The 17,410-nt window shown below is 46.0% G+C and overlaps 1 pseudogene; it reads right to left on the bottom strand.

Moving 5' to 3' along the window:
• Positions 1–204: 204 nt before the first annotated feature.
• LOC150041800 (U3 small nucleolar ribonucleoprotein IMP4 pseudogene) lies at positions 205–16,780 on the bottom strand (annotated as a pseudogene).
• Positions 16,781–17,410: the final 630 nt, after the last annotated feature.

Here is a 17,410-nt window from a genome sequence, read left to right as displayed (position 1 = left end):
TATGAAAGCCTCTTTTTGTTGTTTATTTTTTGCTGGTATTACACGTATGTTTATTATGCTAGATTAAAAAAAACATTGTTAGCCCTCAAGTTGATAGCAGGCCTGAGTATGATGCACAGACATCTGGATCCCCAGCTCCATGGGTTTGTCCTGAAAACGGACCCTTCTGACTAGTGAGAGACATGCTGGTGACAGAGCATTAATTCACACCTCTCTCATCTCCAGCTTGGTCCAGTGGGCCTGTGACAGTGCTGTGTTGGTGTATGGGTGCCAGCGCCATTCCACGTCTGCCATGGCCTCTTGCTCCAGCGTGCCCAGGCGAATCATATACACTTCAGCTCGAAGCAAGGCCCAGCTTCGGTCAGCTCCACGTTTCGGTGGTCCTTCTTGTGGATGTAGTGCCGGAATGAGATGTAGTCGTCCTGGTTTGCAAAAGTTGTCACTCGGTGGCTGTCATCTTTGGGCACAGGAAACAAGTAGCGGAGGATGTCAGAGACCCACTTTCCTAGCCGGGAAGTAAAACCGTGGGTGGTGAGGTGAGGCTTAGCTTCCGACATGGTGCCCAGGTCAGGGATATCATGTCGCATGGCCACATTGCACAGTGTGAATTAAGCAGTAGGGCCGGAGGGCAGGTGGCTGACAATAAGTCCCACAGGTGTGCTCGGTGCTCATGGACAACCAAGAGGTCAGTGACCCCACTGGCTGTGCAGGCTCGCACCATGCCCCCCCTTCATGTCGGCCTCGGTTCTTACGCTGGGCACCAGGAAACTCCAGCTTCAACTCCTTTGCAAACATCTTCAGGCAGGGACTGGGGTCTCGAGGAGTAGTAATCGTGATTTTGGGATCCTCGACTCTGGCCCATCGGTACCCATCATCTACGTGGCTGGTCACACCTTCACCACCAGCATCACATTCCAAGGACTCTTGTAGAGCCAGAGCCTCCCGGCGTAACTCAGTGGGGATCAGACAGTTTCCATCTCTCCTTCCTGGCCACCTAAGGGCAGAGTGGGCGCTGAGCGCTCACTCATTTATTTTTTTAACCCAAGAGCTTGGCTGTACTTTTAAAGCAGTGCTACTTGAAGATGATGATGGCCGTTTTCCGTCTCGACCTCAGTGCTCCGTATGTGCAGACGCAGGATGGAGACTGCAGTTTAACCGGCCACCCAGACAACCAAGGGTGCCTTTGCCTGTCTCCTCCCACGACAGCCTTATGGGCTCCAGTTCTGGCTCTAGAAGATGTACTTTTCACTCTTGAGTTGGTGGAAGTGTGATCACTCCACTTGGAATGTCTTCTCTAGATAAATAGATGAAGGGTTTGGATGAATTCCTTATTTTGCAAGGATTTAATATTTTGTTTAACGCGGTAGAAGTTATCAGTTAGAATCCTTCAAAGAAACAATATCTAAGCTGGGAACTGGGGCTCATGCCTGTGCTCTTAGCTACTCAGAAGGCTGAGATCTCAGAATCATGGTTCAAGGCCAGCCTGGCACTAAAGTCAGTGAAACTCTTATCTGTAATTAACCACTAGAAAACTGGAAGTAGTGCTGTGGCTCAAGGGGTAGGGTGATAGCCTTGAGCTGAAGAGCTTGGGGACAGTGCCCTGGCCCAGAGCTGAAGCCCCACTACCGACAAAAAAGAAAAGAAAAAAATACAAATAATACCTATATGGAGATTAAGAAATGTTACCTAGAAAAATTCTGATTTTTGCTCTTGAGGATCTGTCTACTCTGTTTCCTAATTAGATAATAGTAAGTCAAGGGGAGGGAAGTTATTTCCTGCTTCCTGTGTGAGGTCCAGGAACTGACTGTTCAGGCTGGCTGGCCACAGAAGCTGTATTTCTTAGTGATAGATGACTTTGAGTCCATAATAAGACTTACATACTTTCAATGAAACCTCTCATGTCATGGAAAAGAAACAAGATTGCAAGTTGAGAATGGATGGTAATGATTACTATTAGATGCTGTTTATAATCAGTGACACAGGGAGTTAATTAGCTTTTTCAGAAGGGTGACTGAGCTGATCTTAGTAGAAAAGCTGCTTATGATTTCAAAAATAAAAAAAAGTAGTTTATAAAAAGCTAAGATACATCATGAGTTTGGTAAGATTGGAAGGGATAAGTGCCACGTGTTTAAAAATGACAGATAATCACGCATCAGCTGGTGATGTCGGGCATACATAGAACTACATTTGTGTGTGTTGTTTTAGACAACTTAGCTACGGTAACATAAGAACATCTTTTCCAGGAAGTTAGTTCAGTGGCGTGCAGTCACCATCCGTTACTGGATTCAGCCTTCTCACCTTCCCCAAGTGCCTTCCCTGCTGGGCCTTGAGACCTCCTCAGTCCCCGCCAGACATCTCCTCTGTCTCTTACCTGGGCAGGTTGCTGTGAGCTGCAGTTCTCTGGTGATATATGGGGTTGGCTATCATTTTATGTGTCATTATTATCTGTTTAGCTATTTTGCCCACCTTATGATTCAGTTGGTCATTTTCTTAGTGTTTTAGGATCTTTGCCTATTTTGGATATCCGTGCTTTATAAGATAAGCCTTCTGTGAACTCTGTGTTTTTCAGTAGGTATGCATCTTAATTTTTTTTTAAAGAGACAGCGAGATAGTGCCCAGACTGAGTCCCAGTACTGTCATCCAAGAAAAAGAAAAAGAGAAGGAGGCGGTATCATAAAAAGAATAAGATTTCTAGCCCAAGGGTCATTTGGACATTATTTTTCCCCTTTAGCCATGGCTGCCCATGCAGGCAGGTCCAGGGTCCTGCACCATCCAGGAAGTCTCCTAACCTTCACAGTTCATATTAACAGAGCCCCTGGGAACATTGTTGATCACAGAAATGACCAGATAATTAGAGCATCCCAGTTACAGTCAAGCAGTCTGTGTGTCATGTCACTTGGTCATGTTTCTTGCTATGGAATACCAGTGTTGAGTCTTACAGTGACCTGACACAACAGTATTATTTTGTGGAATATGGTAATGTAATTTAGTGAGGCCAAGTGTCTCCACCCAGGCCAGGTGCCTAGCAGAAGCTTGTTGTTGTTGTTGTTGTTCTTCCTTCTTCCTCCTCCTCCTCCTCCTCCTCCTCCTCCTCCTCCTCCTCCTCCTCCTCCTCCTCCTCCTCCTCCTCCTCCTTCTTCTTCTTCTTCTTCCACTCTGGGCTCAGGGACACCTGAGCTCTTCAGCTCAAGGCTACCACCCTACCCCTTGAGCCACAGTGTACCTCCGGTTTTCTGGTGGTTGACTGGGGATAAGAGTCTCATGGGCTCTGTTCCTGGGCTGGCTTTGAATCATGATCCTCAGATCTCAGCCTCCTGAGTAGCTAGAATTACAGGCGTGAGCCACCACACCCAGCTCAACAGTGACATTTTATACACAGGTTGATACCTTTGTAAGGAGGGAATGAGAGCACCACTAATTTTTTGGTACTTTTTCTTATGGCTGGTGCTCTACCATACCTCGACTTTCAGCTTTTTGCTAGTCAGTTGGAGTAGAGTCTTTCACATTTGTCTGCCTAGGCTGGCTGCAAAGAACTAGGTTTATGGGTATCTTGGTCACCCTCAAACTTTAATTAGTATAGTATAGTCAGTCATTGACTGTTTATTTCAGAAATTCCGAGTCTGAGATATGCACGTGAGTGTGTGTGTGTGAGTGTGTGTGTGTGTGTACACGTGTGTATACCCCGTCATGTGTTATGTTCACAGTTTATAGATAATGTGTGTCTTTCTTGAGTTCTCTTTTGGGGAAGGTTGTGATTTAGGAATTTATTTTCTTGGGAAGTAGTTGCTAGAATCAGGGAAACAGCCCACAGCTAGTAATCTCAGCTAATTTGCTCTTCATTATGACCAGGTGTTAGAATAGCCAAACCAAAGAAGAGTGGATTGAATTAGTCAGATGGACCGAACCATCCTGTTTGAGTGGTGTAAACTTCCAGCCAAAAACTTGGCCCTGAGAGGGCATTGACGTGGCTGGGACTGGGCCCCCAGTGAAGAGGAAATGATGCTGATGACAGGGTTTGGATCAGAATCCGGCACCGCTTGTACCAAGCGTGGCCTGCTGGAAACAGACACTTGGACAGGAGGAAGAGTTGTATTCTCGAATATTCTTAGGCTTCCCAGAAACAATGCCATAAAAAAATGTTAGCAACACTGTCTGGAGTTCCAGTAATTATATCAGACTCCTTTGGACTCTGCTAACAATAACACAGACTTTGAAAACATCCCAGGAGCAGGAACACCCTCCATGCACCTCGTGATTCATGGCTGACTGAGCCCCTTTCCAAACTCCATGGGTGCTTCCTCTTCCTCCCCAATTCCTCCCCAGACTCGGCTTCACTCCTCCCCTCCCCACAGCTGGGAGGACCTTTCCATCCAGTTTTGGCCTCAGCTTCCAGGTTGATTTTTAAAATCCCCCTGAGAAATCTAAGCCCATTTTCACCTTATCATACTTCCATTTCACGCTTAGATATTTACCCAGTAGAATTACTTGCAAAATGACTTGTGTAAGAATGTTCCCAGTAACTGTTGGTTATAATAACTGAAAAGTGGCAAATGACTCAACACACAAGTGTCCATCAACAGAGTCAGGATAGACAGGCCACAAGACCCTACTCTGCAATCGCATGAAGTGACTTCTGATACATTGTGCTGCATGAAAGACGTCAGAAACAAGAGTATGAAGTATTTCTGTTTCAGTAAACGTGGGTAATGCTGATGTGTAGTGCAAGGTGTCTGAACAGTGAATGCCCTGGCCAGGAAGCAGTGAGATGCAGTGGAACGGCTGAGGAAATGCTGGGGTAAGGGACAGGTTCTAGGTCTTGGACCAGTGGGGCAGGCTATATATATATATATATATATATATATATATATATATATATATATATATATATATGTCTTTGCTGTAACACTCATGATCTGTGCATTTTATAGGATACAAACTAAAATGCAATTTAACATAAAACCTGAAAGGGAACTCTTTTTCTTGTGCCAGTACTGGGGCTTGAACTCAGGGACTAGGCACTGTTTTCTAGCTTTTTCCCACACAAGTCTGACACTCTGCCACTTGAGCCACAGCTCCATTTCCAGGTTTTTGCTGGTTAATTAGAGATAAGAGTCTCATGGACTTTTCTGGATTTTGCTCCTCAGATCTCAGCCTCCAAGAGTAGCTAGGATTCCAAGTGTGAGCCCCCCAGAGGCCTGGCCAGAAAGGTTATTTTTCTAGCTTTCATCTTGGCTTGTTCCTATCACCTTAGACATTTTGCTTTTTTAATCCCCACTTTGCAAACTAATTCTCAAAAAGACAACGAGGAATCCATCAGTTACATATCTGTAGCTCACTGAAATCATTGCTTTGCATCTTCTAGTTTTCAAGTGGAATATTACATTTGAAGTACTTGTTTTCAGACTTTACATGGACGATGAGAAAGGTACCTCAAGAAATGCAGTGTGCAACTGAGGAAACTGAAGAACATTGGGATTCTTTTGAAGCCAGGAGCTTCATTTGTTTATGGAAGTCCTTGCAGACAAAGGTGAAATTATGTTTTAGGTAGTTTTCACCTTTCCTACTTGCATTCTGCCTTATATATGGTCAGGGTTGTGTGTGTGTGTGTAAGTATGCAGTCTTCTCATTCCCTAGTGGGGTGAGAAGTCTCATTCATCCTCTGAGCCAGCACCCAGCACAGATCTGAAAATGGCAGGTCTGCCTCATGGGTGTTGAGTTAATGAAAACATGACCTTGTTTTTTAAATGTGGCTGTTTGAAAAGTGCTAGGAATCTCGGGATGTGTCGTATTTTGAAGTTTTATTACCTGTCCCTTCAAATCTGTCCATCCTCATTTCCCTGGGCCGCATTTCCCTGGCCGCATTTCCCTGGGCCGCATTTCCCTGGCCGCATTTCTGTAGTGTAAATATTTCTGTAAACTCCATACTAAGGAAGACTTTGAAGGAAATGGCATTAAAAATGAGAGCAATTTGTACCAAAAAAAGAGGGATTACTTTTCAAACAGGATAGTAGTCTTATACCTTGGCCTTTTACTTTATGGTAGTCAATGTGGTTTTTTTTTTTTTTTTTTTTTTTTGCTAGGCATTTCAAAACAAAATATGTTCAGATTAGAATGTGCTTAAATGTAATATTTTAAAACTGCGACATGTCTGAAGGATCCAGAAATGAAATATGTCCATTTCTCTTAGTAAGGAGCAGAAGGCAATGTAAAGCAGCTGCAAGAATTAATTCGCAGAGATAGCTGACATTTTCGGCTGACTGCCTCTGAGAGAAAATGATGTCATTCCCCAGGCAGCTAATGGCCGTCATCGGCTGGAGAGGACACATGCTAAGAAGGGCCATTGCTCACCTACTTTCTTCTTTCCTGTCTAGCCAGAGTGTCCTTGGCTGCTCAGAATTTGGCATCGTGTTCCTAGAGCAATTTTTAAATGGAGAGTGAAATTTGCAGAAGACATTCTTTTCCTTGTCAGAAAATTGATGTGCTTCCACCTTCTGCTTATGCATCAAAGTCATGTTTCTAGTCTGAGCCTACATCCCTAAATTCCAGTTTAGAATCTGCCAACGTATTAGACCTCATATGTATATAAGCCCCCACGTTGCCTCAAGACCTGGAAGACGCTGATCATGGAGTCAGAAAGATACGGGATGAAAATCACAAGTTTCATTCCCAGAGGAACCTGAAACTCGCAGGCATCCAGAGTTTGCCTGGACTACCTGGTAAATGCTAGCTTTCAGAGGAGCTTGAAGACACATTTCTACAGGCTATCCTTGGAAAAGGAAGCAGGCCACACAGGCTCGTTCATGTGTTGCTGACATGGGCTTCTGTGCCTGGTGTCAGAGCCCGTGTGGAGTCAGGATGCCTGCGCGTCTGCCAGGTCTTCTGTCCAGGGTCCTCCTGAGAGGCAGCGCCAGCAGAAGCTCTCCAGCAGATGTGTGCTGTGGATATTTGGGCATGGCAACTGGACGCTTCCCAGTGGTGGTCCACAGGTATGGGCCAGGGACAAATCAAAGAAGTGAGCAGTGGAGTTTAGAAGAAACAAGTCTCGGCAGACACAGGAAGACGGTGATTCTGTGATTCAGAGCGACACTGATGGCTGAGTGGGGTGTCCCCTTTCCCTCCCTGTGGACCTTGCTGGGATGACCTGGGCTTGGAAGCTCCTCCCATACCTAAGTGAGTGCTAGAGAGGTGCACCTTAGATCCAGTCAATGGGAGAAAAAAGACATTAGAAACAGAAATGCTCCAGCCCATTCCAGAATCCACCCACCCACCCTAGAGGATGGGCCAGTCAGGTTATAGTGTTTTGTCAGTAAAGTAATAAAACGTAGGCCTTGGTTAGATCTACAGATGCACAGTCTCAGTAAATTTCCTCAGGGAGGTAGCTTACAACCTGATGTAGCAAGACCCTTGGATGTGGTGGTGTGCGGGGTGCATCCAGTACAAGCTTGCTTAGCAGTCTCTGTAGAGACCTCTTCTAGGTTGTGGAGAGAGGACAAGAGAAGATTCTATTCTTGTTTCAAAAGTGCACAGCCCAAACAGTGGATTAGCCTTTGTATACCTGGTTATGTTTTACAAGCCAGGCTTGCCTCATCCTTTATAGCAGTTCTCTGTGTTGGGTGTTGTTCATATACCTTTGCCCTCGTGCAGAACTTTTCTTTAGACTTACCTGGGCTTGTTGTTGGCAGACTGGGTAGATGAGGCTGATAATAACACCAGATTAACTGCACAGTATTTACCAAGACTGTGCAAACAGCAGCCGAATGACTCTTAGAGTGTCTCTGTGATGCAACCCCTTTCCAAGAAGCACAGTGAGAACATGTGGAGTCTTACCAGGTGAGCCTGTGTGATCTCGACCTTATATGCAACTGGCCCACGTCAGAAGCTGGAGATGAGGAGATTTGCTGGCTCTCACTCCAGTACTGCTTTCAAGGCACCATGTGGCCGATAGCGTGTCAGACAGAGGTGGGACGTGGGGGCCCCGGGGGAGCCCGACTGCTGACTGCAGAGCAGTGGTTCTGGGGGACCATCTGGGCGGCCTTGTGGTGGAAAGACCCTCTACCCTCAGCTCTTCATAGTTACGATGGACCAAGTTATGACGTGGGATCATCATAGCTGCTGTGACTGACATACTAGAAGAAAGGCACTCGGGGTTCCGTTGAGGAGCATTTCAGTGTGATGGTCACTCACGGAAAGACTGGTCTTAGACAGGGGTTGTGGACGTGGATGTGATCTTGGTTCTTTCTGTTACTTTTCTCTAGTCTAATTCTTCTGAAACTGCTCTGTCTTTGGAGTTCCATTTGTTTTTGGTATTCTCCAAAAGACTCAAGAAATGGATCTGTGAATGGTTACATAAATGTAATGTATAATTCCCGTTTGTTGTTAGGAAAAATTAATTTTAAAACATGTTGTAGATTTTTTAAACATTGTGGTAGGTTTTATTTTCTCTAGAGGAAAAAGCCTTGAAAGATGAATTATAATCGGAGTTTCACAGCAAATAAAATACCTGTGTATTTTTCAAGTGTGTAATTTTTTATGGAACTTTGCAGAAGTAGTCACCAGTGATTGTTGATGTTCAACATTCAGTGTTTAGAAGTCCACATGCTGAGTGGAGAGGCTGTGGGGAGGGTGGGTGCCCGGGGGGTGGTGGATTCCCTCTGCCATCGGGCCAGGTATTCTCGCGGGAAAGCGAATCAAGGTCTAAATGAGTTGGGGACAAAAGAAGCAGAAGAGCGGGGCTTGAACATTCCCACGTTTCTCGTGGTCCAGCCAGGAACACGAAAGGAGCAGCCTTCTGGAGACCCTGGCTAGGTGAACGTGCAGACACCGCTCTTCAGTCCAGGCACAGAGGGCGCTTGAAGCTCTGCCTTAGCACCTTACTGCCGCCTCAGGTCGCATCTCTCTGTCTGTCCAAGGTCCAGCTGTGAACAGAGGCCTCCTGGGAGAGAGGCTTCATCCAAGGAAAACACAGCCACACAGCAGGCAGGTCAGCAGCCTCTCCCAGGCCTTCGGAGGCAGTCGGGAGCAGATCGGGGCTGCCTTCTCGTGAGGACCAGGCATCTCTGAACCTGTGATGATGGTCAGTGAGTCCAGCACAGGGCACTGCAGAGCTCCCTGCATTTACATCAGCTGTTGATGCCCTCTGTGCCAGCAGACCTGGAGCGTTAGAGCATCGTTGTCCACATTTGATCGCCAGGGAGACAGAGCCCAACCGATGGCAGTAATAGAGGTTAACCAGCTCTGTGGATAACAAGTGTAGGACATCAACCAGCCATTCAATTTAGACTTTTATTTGAATGTGTTTGTTTCTTTTTACACAGCTTCCTTGATAACTTACCCGTCATTTTCCTGAACTGAAGTGTTTTAAAAATATTTTAGTAGCTTGAATGAGACCCAACTTACCACAGAATTCACCTGTTCAAAGCATAAGATGAAGTGACTTTTCGAGTGTTTAGGAATTTGTGGCACTAGCCCCCCAAAATCCAATTTTAGAAGATTTCTATTACTCCAAAAGGAAACACTTCAATCACTGCCCTTGCTCACTCACCCCTTCCTAGCACCGCCAGCCCTGGGCCACCACCCATCTATCTTCTGTCTGCGTAGATTTGTCTGTTGGGTTGTTAATGTGGAAGCATGCAATCACGTGGTCTTTTGTGGTGGTTTCCTTCACTTAGCATAACGTTTTTGAAGTGCATTCGTATTAGAGCAGTAAATGACTTCTTTTTATTGCCAAATGCTATTCCAGGGCATGGCTTTAAGCCATGTTATAACCCGTCCTTGTTTATTCCGTCTCCAGTTGATTGACATTTGGGTTGTTCCTACTCGGGGCCGTTGTAGATAATGCTGTTGTGAATGTGTGTCTTATTTCTCTTTGGTGTTTACCTTAGCGTAGTGCTTCTGGTGCTATGAAGAAGGCTTCAACTCTTTACAGAATGGCAGTACTATTTTGAACATTCCCACCTGCTACAGTGTTGGGGGGGGTGTCAGTTTTTTTTATAATTTTCCACTGCTTATAGGATTCTACAGTTCGGTACAAAGATTAGGAATATGTCAGGCAGTTCACTTGGACACTTTTTCTTTCCAAACTACACACGTTTCTGCTGTGTAATGAGCAGATGCTACTAGCTAATGAAGTGGGAATACTCGTTTCTTGTTTGATTTATAATAATCTTTGGTAATTCCAGGCAACTCTTACCTAGTTTTCTGGATGCATGGTTCTAGGGTACCAACTTGCTCTTCTTTTAAAGGTTTACATGCCTTCCAGCCTTGGCAGTTCTTTCCCTGTTGGCAGAATAGGTCCGCATGTGCGCCTCATAAGCCTCTGCAGAAACACGAGCATAAGGCAAAGCAACAGTCAGCCTTCAAAACTGACTTATGTATTTGTCCCTTACACCGGGCCTGAAGGGATGAGCTCCGAAGACTCTGCTGATCCTGTCTGAAAGGCAAGGGCAGAAGCAGCATCACTTGTAGCTGCTCTCTGAGGCCAGCTCACAGTGGACAGATCACCGGTGCCGGGAGGGTGTGTTCTTGCAAACACCCCAGCTCGCGGACGGGAGCCACACAGATCTGAAATTCAGAGCATGAGCTGGCTAAGGATGAATGCCCTCTTTAGAGGGGAGGAGGGGGTGCCGGACACATGAATTGTGGGTGCGTCCTTCCTCCTCATTGTTTGTTTCTTGATGGTTTAGTGTCTGATGACACATCCTTAACACAGGCAGGGGAACTTGGGAGAAAGCCCCGAGATGGGGCGTTCCGCAGGCCAGCATTTCATACTCCCACCTGTTATTTCATAAACCACAGCACAAATTCCTTATGAATGTTTCCTTTATAAAAATCAACCTGAGTACAAGTTAAGTAAAATTTGTAAGTCTAGAATTCTTTCTTGTGTTCACTTCACGTGAGGGGTGTCTCATGGTCTTCTTCATTCTTCCCTGCTGTAAATATTCACCGTCACCATCTGTGAATAAGATGTGAGTCCGGCCGATCTGCACAGACCAACAGAATGCTGGCTGTGCAGTGAGCTGTCTGTTCTGCAGATAGGATCCTCTCTGCCACTTATACCATAGCTCTCAGTGCTGTGCGCCCAAGGACAAGACCTGATTCTAGGTTTCCCTTCGGTCTCCTTCATCTCTGTTTGCTGACCCTGGATTACGCAGATGGTGTGCTGCTTTAAGCAGTCTGCCTCTGTGCCAGACCGTGGCTGTCATAACGGTAGTAGAGCTGATGGTTCAAATGCTTTTTCTTTTCCCTACCATGAGAACTATTTTCTTCCCAGAGATCCTTCTAAGATATTCATGGCTAACTAAAAATACTGCTGAATCCCGTTCTCAAGCTGAGTTTCAAGGTCGGGTTAAAAACTGTTATCACTTGCTTAGGCTGCATAAAAATCTGCTTTATCTTTGCAATAGACCTTTTATTAAAAGACATGACAATTCCTCTGCTGCACTAGTGTTTTCTCAGGTAGCAGGCAGACTGTGTTTTGCTGGCAGGAAAACAAGTTATGATTACTTATGTGCCAGTATGCATTTGTTTCTATCCAGACTTATAAACAATTAATTTATGATAATCAATTGTGACAGAAGATAGGATTTCAATCCCACTAGCTTATATTTCCAACAACAGAGGAAGGCATCTCATTTTGATAATGTCTTTTCTGTCCATTGAAGTAATTTCCCCATTCCTGGCTTTTAGGAGGAATTTATAATTAAATCAGAGAGAAGGAAAACATTGGTAGCCAACAATGTGTCACATTTGTTTAAAAGGTAATGTCAGAAATTTCATGGATGGTCACTTAGCTCTGCAGAAGCACCGAGGTGGGAGGGGGAGGAGTCCAGCCACGTTCGCTGTCTTCCAGCAGTGAGAGGCACAGATAGACAGAACTGTTTATATTTATATTTTACATTACACTTCAGCCCACACTTGAGTTTCTCTCTGGGCCAGTGTATAGAAATCTGCCCTAATTTTTTTCAGAAAGTCTTTTTAAAGAGAAGTTGTCTCTGCATGGATATATTTGTACGTACATAGAAACAGTATACTATACATATATACATATACCCACATACACTTGCTCATTAAAAAATTTGAAAATCCTTAGTCTAGCTCCTCCTTTTCCTTGGTGTCATGTGGATTTCTTCACAAGGAAAAGGAGAGCATTAAGCAGATAATAAGGTTAAAGTTATGTTCTCTGGTAAGCAGTTTAAAACTTCAGGAGGCCGTCTTCTTTAAAGGTTACAAATGGAAGCCTGCCTTTTACTTAAACTGGCCGACGGCTATGGGACCATGGGCTAGAAATACGGATACAACACAGAAGGAAAACAGTCCTGGGCTCCTGTGCTCTCATTATAACATGGCCTGAGGCTCGGAGCTAAACATTTTTCTAGAACATAATGAGCTGTGTACTATAATGGTGGTGTTTGAAATTGATTTGACTCTTACTTAGTATAAAAAGCCCAGGATCACAGGCTGTGTCTGGCAAGCACACAGACACGTAGTGCTGGAGATGGGTCTTGGTGGGATGGCGGGAGGTAAGTGGACAGGCATGGAGGCTTTTGCAGAGCCAAGAGTCCTACCAGGCACCCCCTGACGGGGGGGGGGGTTGGGGGCTGGCCACTCGACATTACTTGCAGACAGCAGTCCACACCGGGTGAAGAGGGTTACAATATTCAATTTAATTTCTTAGTATCTTTGCGTTGCTTCTCATCACAGCCATGGTCACCCTCACAAATTCATTTGTAAAGTGCATTTTCCTGAGTGCTATTTAGTCTTATTGCCATAGTTACAAACTGAAAAAAATATCAGAGATTGTTAGGCTGAGCTGAAAATAGCTGGCTTGGTGCAAAGGAGGAGTAATTCTTATGCGAGGCTTGAGGCTCAAGTGCTGTCTCTAATTCAAAGAGCAATAGAAAGTGTGATTAGAATATATCTAAATACATATGTAAATACATAACCACAGTGATTAGAATAGATCATTGAAATATGTTGCACATCAATGTGTATATATAAACATGTATGTGCATGCATATCTGTGTATAATTTCCACAGTGAGGGGCTAAGCTTGGGCCTCGTCTGGGCTAGGTGAGCTTGGTACCTCTGAGCTGTATCCGTAGTCCTGGAGTCTGTTTTCAAGAGCATTGTTGGACTTGCACTCAATCAGGTTTTAAGATTTATTTCAACCCATGCCCCTTTAGCCTCCTATTTAATGTACTGAAACCCATTCTCTGCACTGATGACCTACCAGCACCTGCCTCCATTATTCTTGTTCCTTCACAACCATCAAGTCCATTTCATTTGACATTTATTTCCTTTTCTCCGGTCTCCATTCTTCTCACCTGTAAAAGGAGAGAATTAGACCTTTGAGATCTTTATCAGGCAGAAAAACTCAAATTTAATTGTTCTTTAATTTCTACAAACTTAGGCTGCAGTTTATGTGTCTTGATTTAGGTTGTTACGACTGAGGCACATTTGACTATAATTTTATGGTGTTTGGTCAGCAAGTTGAAGACACACACAGTCATTTGAAGACCAAGTGGGAACGCAGGTGTATGGGCCCAGCAGGACAATGAGTCCTCTGTGCTGGCCAGGGCTGGCAGCCAGGTTACCAGAGCCTGCACAGAGCCTGCAGGCTAGGGTGCAGCTTCTGGGTGCCGTGGGGGAGAGCCCTGCAGGAGCGAGTGATGAATATGGGGGGGGAGGGGTGGGGGGAAGCAAGCATAGCCTTGTCCTTCTGCAGCCACCCCCCTGGGTGGTAGATGCCGGTGGGCAGGCTGGACCCCACCCGCCCCATTAGGAGGCTCCCTGTGAGTGGTTTACAAAACACTTCCTGAAGGCCTTCTGTTCTTTTGAAAGGCATGGGAAATGCTGGGCCAATCAAAGGAAACGGGCCTCCCTATCAAGGACTTGTCTATGCTGTGAAAACGCCAGTGCCCCAAATGTTCGTTTCCAGAAATGGGGTTGGGGTTTCAGCGCTGCCCGCCGGCCCCCACTCTCCCGTGCAGTGGTTGTGTCATTCAAGGTGGTTGTCCAGGTTGTTACCTAGGGTTATGGTGAGGGCCATGGTTGGCTGGTTGTTACATCCTGTCACGTGAGCTCGGGGTAGGAAGGAGGAGAGGCAGTGGGGCTCGTGGGCCTCCCTTTGCCGTCCTCCCCTGTGTTTGTTGGTCCTTTCTGTGCTTCCCAATGTCACTTGGGTGTTTCCTGGCCCTGCCTCATTAGGGAGTTGTAGGTTCTGGTGGAAGCTGTAGAAGCATTTAGACTGGATGGAAGATACATGTGGCTTCACCAAGGCTGGGATTAACTGCAGAGCATGATCAGTGGGAGACCGGCTGTGTGTCCCTGAAGAGTGGCTTGTCAACCTAGGAGGAGTGAGTGACCAGTAAGCGTCCCCGAAGCCCCCACAGCAGAGTGCACGTTGCTGTAGAAATTCTGTCCTTGGCTGCAGTGACTTTTACTGTGTGTCGATCTGTGAACTTGTGGCTTAATACCAGGAACTCTGCCTAGAAGTTTACTTGCAAGTGGGGGGGCAGCCTGTACTTCCCAGGCCTCGCTGTGCCCCCCACATCTCAGTGCAGGGGTCACCACAACAAATAAGGACTGGCTCCTCTCTTCATTGCAAGGTAGCAATTGTGGTTGAGGTTATCTTTTTCTGGAAATTCTGTGGGGGGAAAAACGAACCAGGTGTTTACTAACAGCAAGTAACATTTATTATGCACTGGGTAAACGCTAAAACATGAATGAAATTTCACTGAACATAGTTACCACTATATTCATTCTTGTAAATACACATTTTCACATTTAATTCAGAGGCAATTGAGCTACAAGCAAACAACCCCCCGCCCAGCTCACTAAAAAGTAGGCTCGTGTTAGGATAATGTGTGCTGTCTCCCCGGCTTACCGCGGGCAGTGCCGCGAGTGTAGCTGGTCGCAGGGTGGGATGGGATGGCTGACTTCTTCCACAGAGAGTCTCTGGAAGGAACCAAAGGCAGCTCGCTCTTCCCACCTTCTTCCCCTCTCAGCCTTGTGCAGAGCCTTCCCAAGGCTTTATACAGATTGCCTACCAACATAGCACGTCTTCAGATCTTGATCAGCCTGCCACGATTGAAACTAGTGGAGTCTGTGTCACTGGTGTTTGAAGTGGCTTCGTGTCAGCTTCACACATTGTTACCTTCTGTCACCATCAACCGTTTTCCATCTGCCTTTTTCTATCATCATCATCCAATAATCTTCCGGATTACTGGAGATAGCCTACTTGGAGGTATTGCTAAAGAAGGGTCAGTACCCAGACTCCCCTCCAACTGTAGATAGAAGTCAGCAGTAGGAGCCTGCTCACCAGGATTATCATTCACAGGTTTGTCAGTCCGGGTTGCACAGGCGTGTGTGAAGCAGTGCGGCTGAGCCACCCCTGCCCTCCAAGCTTGTCTGGATTAGGGCAGGGCTTGAGCTCCAGTCTTGTGCTTTGAGAGTCAAGGCCCAGATGGGTATGGAAGGTTTTCCGGCACCCCGAGGCCTGGTTTACACTGGGCATAAAAAGAGGGATTGGGAAGTTGGTAGAAGACCCGCACCCTCAAGGCTCTCTAAATGACTCCGGCTCCCGCGGCCTGGGTCTGAGCCCTTTACTAGGTGAGGATGGATTCCAGTGTATTCTGGAAAATGCAGGCTTTCTGAAGAAAAGCTGAGTTTGATTAGTTCAGTTATTTAATCATCAAAACTTCCACTAGTGCATTTTCTTTTTGTTAGAACAAATCTCAAAATGGCAAAGTTTTACAAACAACTTACAATGCTATGGTCTGGACTTTCTTACAGTATTTCTAGTTAAGAAAGGTTGAGATAATTACTTTTCACCAGAAAGCTATATAACTCCATGGAACATTTTTTGAAAGATGACTAATGAGTACAGCCAAATCTTTGCCCGTTAATAAGCCATATAAAATGGTGTGTTACCCAACTTGGGATCCAGACACGTTCTAAATTGGTATTTTGGCATATGTTGACAAGTGGTAAAATGACTAAGGGAAAACTTTAAGACCCCCTTAAATGTCTGAAGCAGCCAAGTGAGTGATTTTAAGGGAGGCCAGGACAAGGGGTGGTCCCCAGGAAGAGTGCAAGGGAGAAGACAGGCTTGTCCTTCAGAAAGGGGCCAAGGTGGCCTGGGAGGGGAGCCTGGGGCGGGCAGGGGGCGCGTCTCCTCCTGAGCAGGTTTCCTTGTCGGTAAATCTCTGGTGATCGGATTCATTTACCCAGAGTCTTCACATTTAACCTTTCCCTTTAAAATACTGCCTATAGCACAGCACTTCTGGTTGAATCTCGTTATTTAGTTAATTAAAAGACAAAGCAGGAAATCACCTAGGAATCTTTCCTCACTTAAATGGTATATTTTACTTCTGTTTTTATTATTGCTTTGAGGGGTCAAAGTCAAGGCCTTGTTCATGCTACGGAGAGCTTTCCCGCTGAGCAGCTCTCACCAGATGTTATATTCTCATTTATGGATCTGTTCTTTTTTTTTGTGTGTGTGTGGGGGGGGGGGTCATTGGGCTTGAACTCGGCCTGGGCGCTGTCCCTGAGCCCTTCAGCTCAAGGCTACCACCCTACCCTTGAGCCAAGGCCCACTTCCCATTTTCTAGAGGTTCATTGGAGACAAGAGTCTCAAGTCCTTTTGTGCTGGGCTGGCTTTGAACCTGGATCCTCAGATCTCAGCTTCCTGAGTAGCGAGGATGACAGGCGTGAGCCACCGTGCCTGGCCTGGATCTGTTCTTGGAGCAGCTGTGCTGTTACGCACTCCAGCGAACGCCATGGTCGGGGAGGGAGTGTGCACACACAGGCATCCGTGTCTCTCCTTTACCCTGGTCTTGGTTTCCCAACTAAACAACTTATTTTATGGTAGAACTTGCCTTATTGAAGTTTTCCAAATGATACTTTGCATTCTCACAGGAACTGCAAGGGCTTTTTGTCTCCTGTCTCGATGTCTTTGCCTGTGATAGTAAAGGCAGGTAGAGCCCTGGGCCTGTGGCAGGGCTGTGCAGGCTCACTGTGGGTGAGGGCGCTGAGGCCTCAGAGGCAGGCCCTGTTCTGAGAGGTGAGAAGGGTTACCGTATAATGCAGGAGGCTATTGAAACTTGATTCATTTAGCTTTCTTTCTGTGGGGAGGGGGATTGAACCCAGGCCCTTGTACATGCTGGGTGGGTGGTCTGTCACTGAGTCACAAATCTTGTCCCTTAAATATAACCAATCTGCAAAATGGTCATGTTTTTCAGAAACAGTGCAAGAGAAAAAAAAGGCACTGATTGGGTCTGTTCACAGAAACGTGTCCCGATGCACGCAGCGTGCACTGGTTTGTGTCTCACCATTCCCCATTACTGTGGGCACCCTCTGTGAAGAAGAGTGAGTACACGTGCAGGAGAGGTGAGCATCGGGGGTGCGGCTT

This window comes from Megascapheus bottae, chromosome 38 (assembly GCF_031878675.1).
Source record: "Megascapheus bottae isolate mThoBot1 chromosome 38, mThoBot2.hap1, whole genome shotgun sequence".
In the NCBI taxonomy this organism is placed as follows: domain Eukaryota; kingdom Metazoa; phylum Chordata; class Mammalia; order Rodentia; family Geomyidae; genus Megascapheus; species Megascapheus bottae.
Note: the sequence above shows the minus strand (reverse complement) of the source record. Positions and strands in the feature narration are given on the sequence as shown.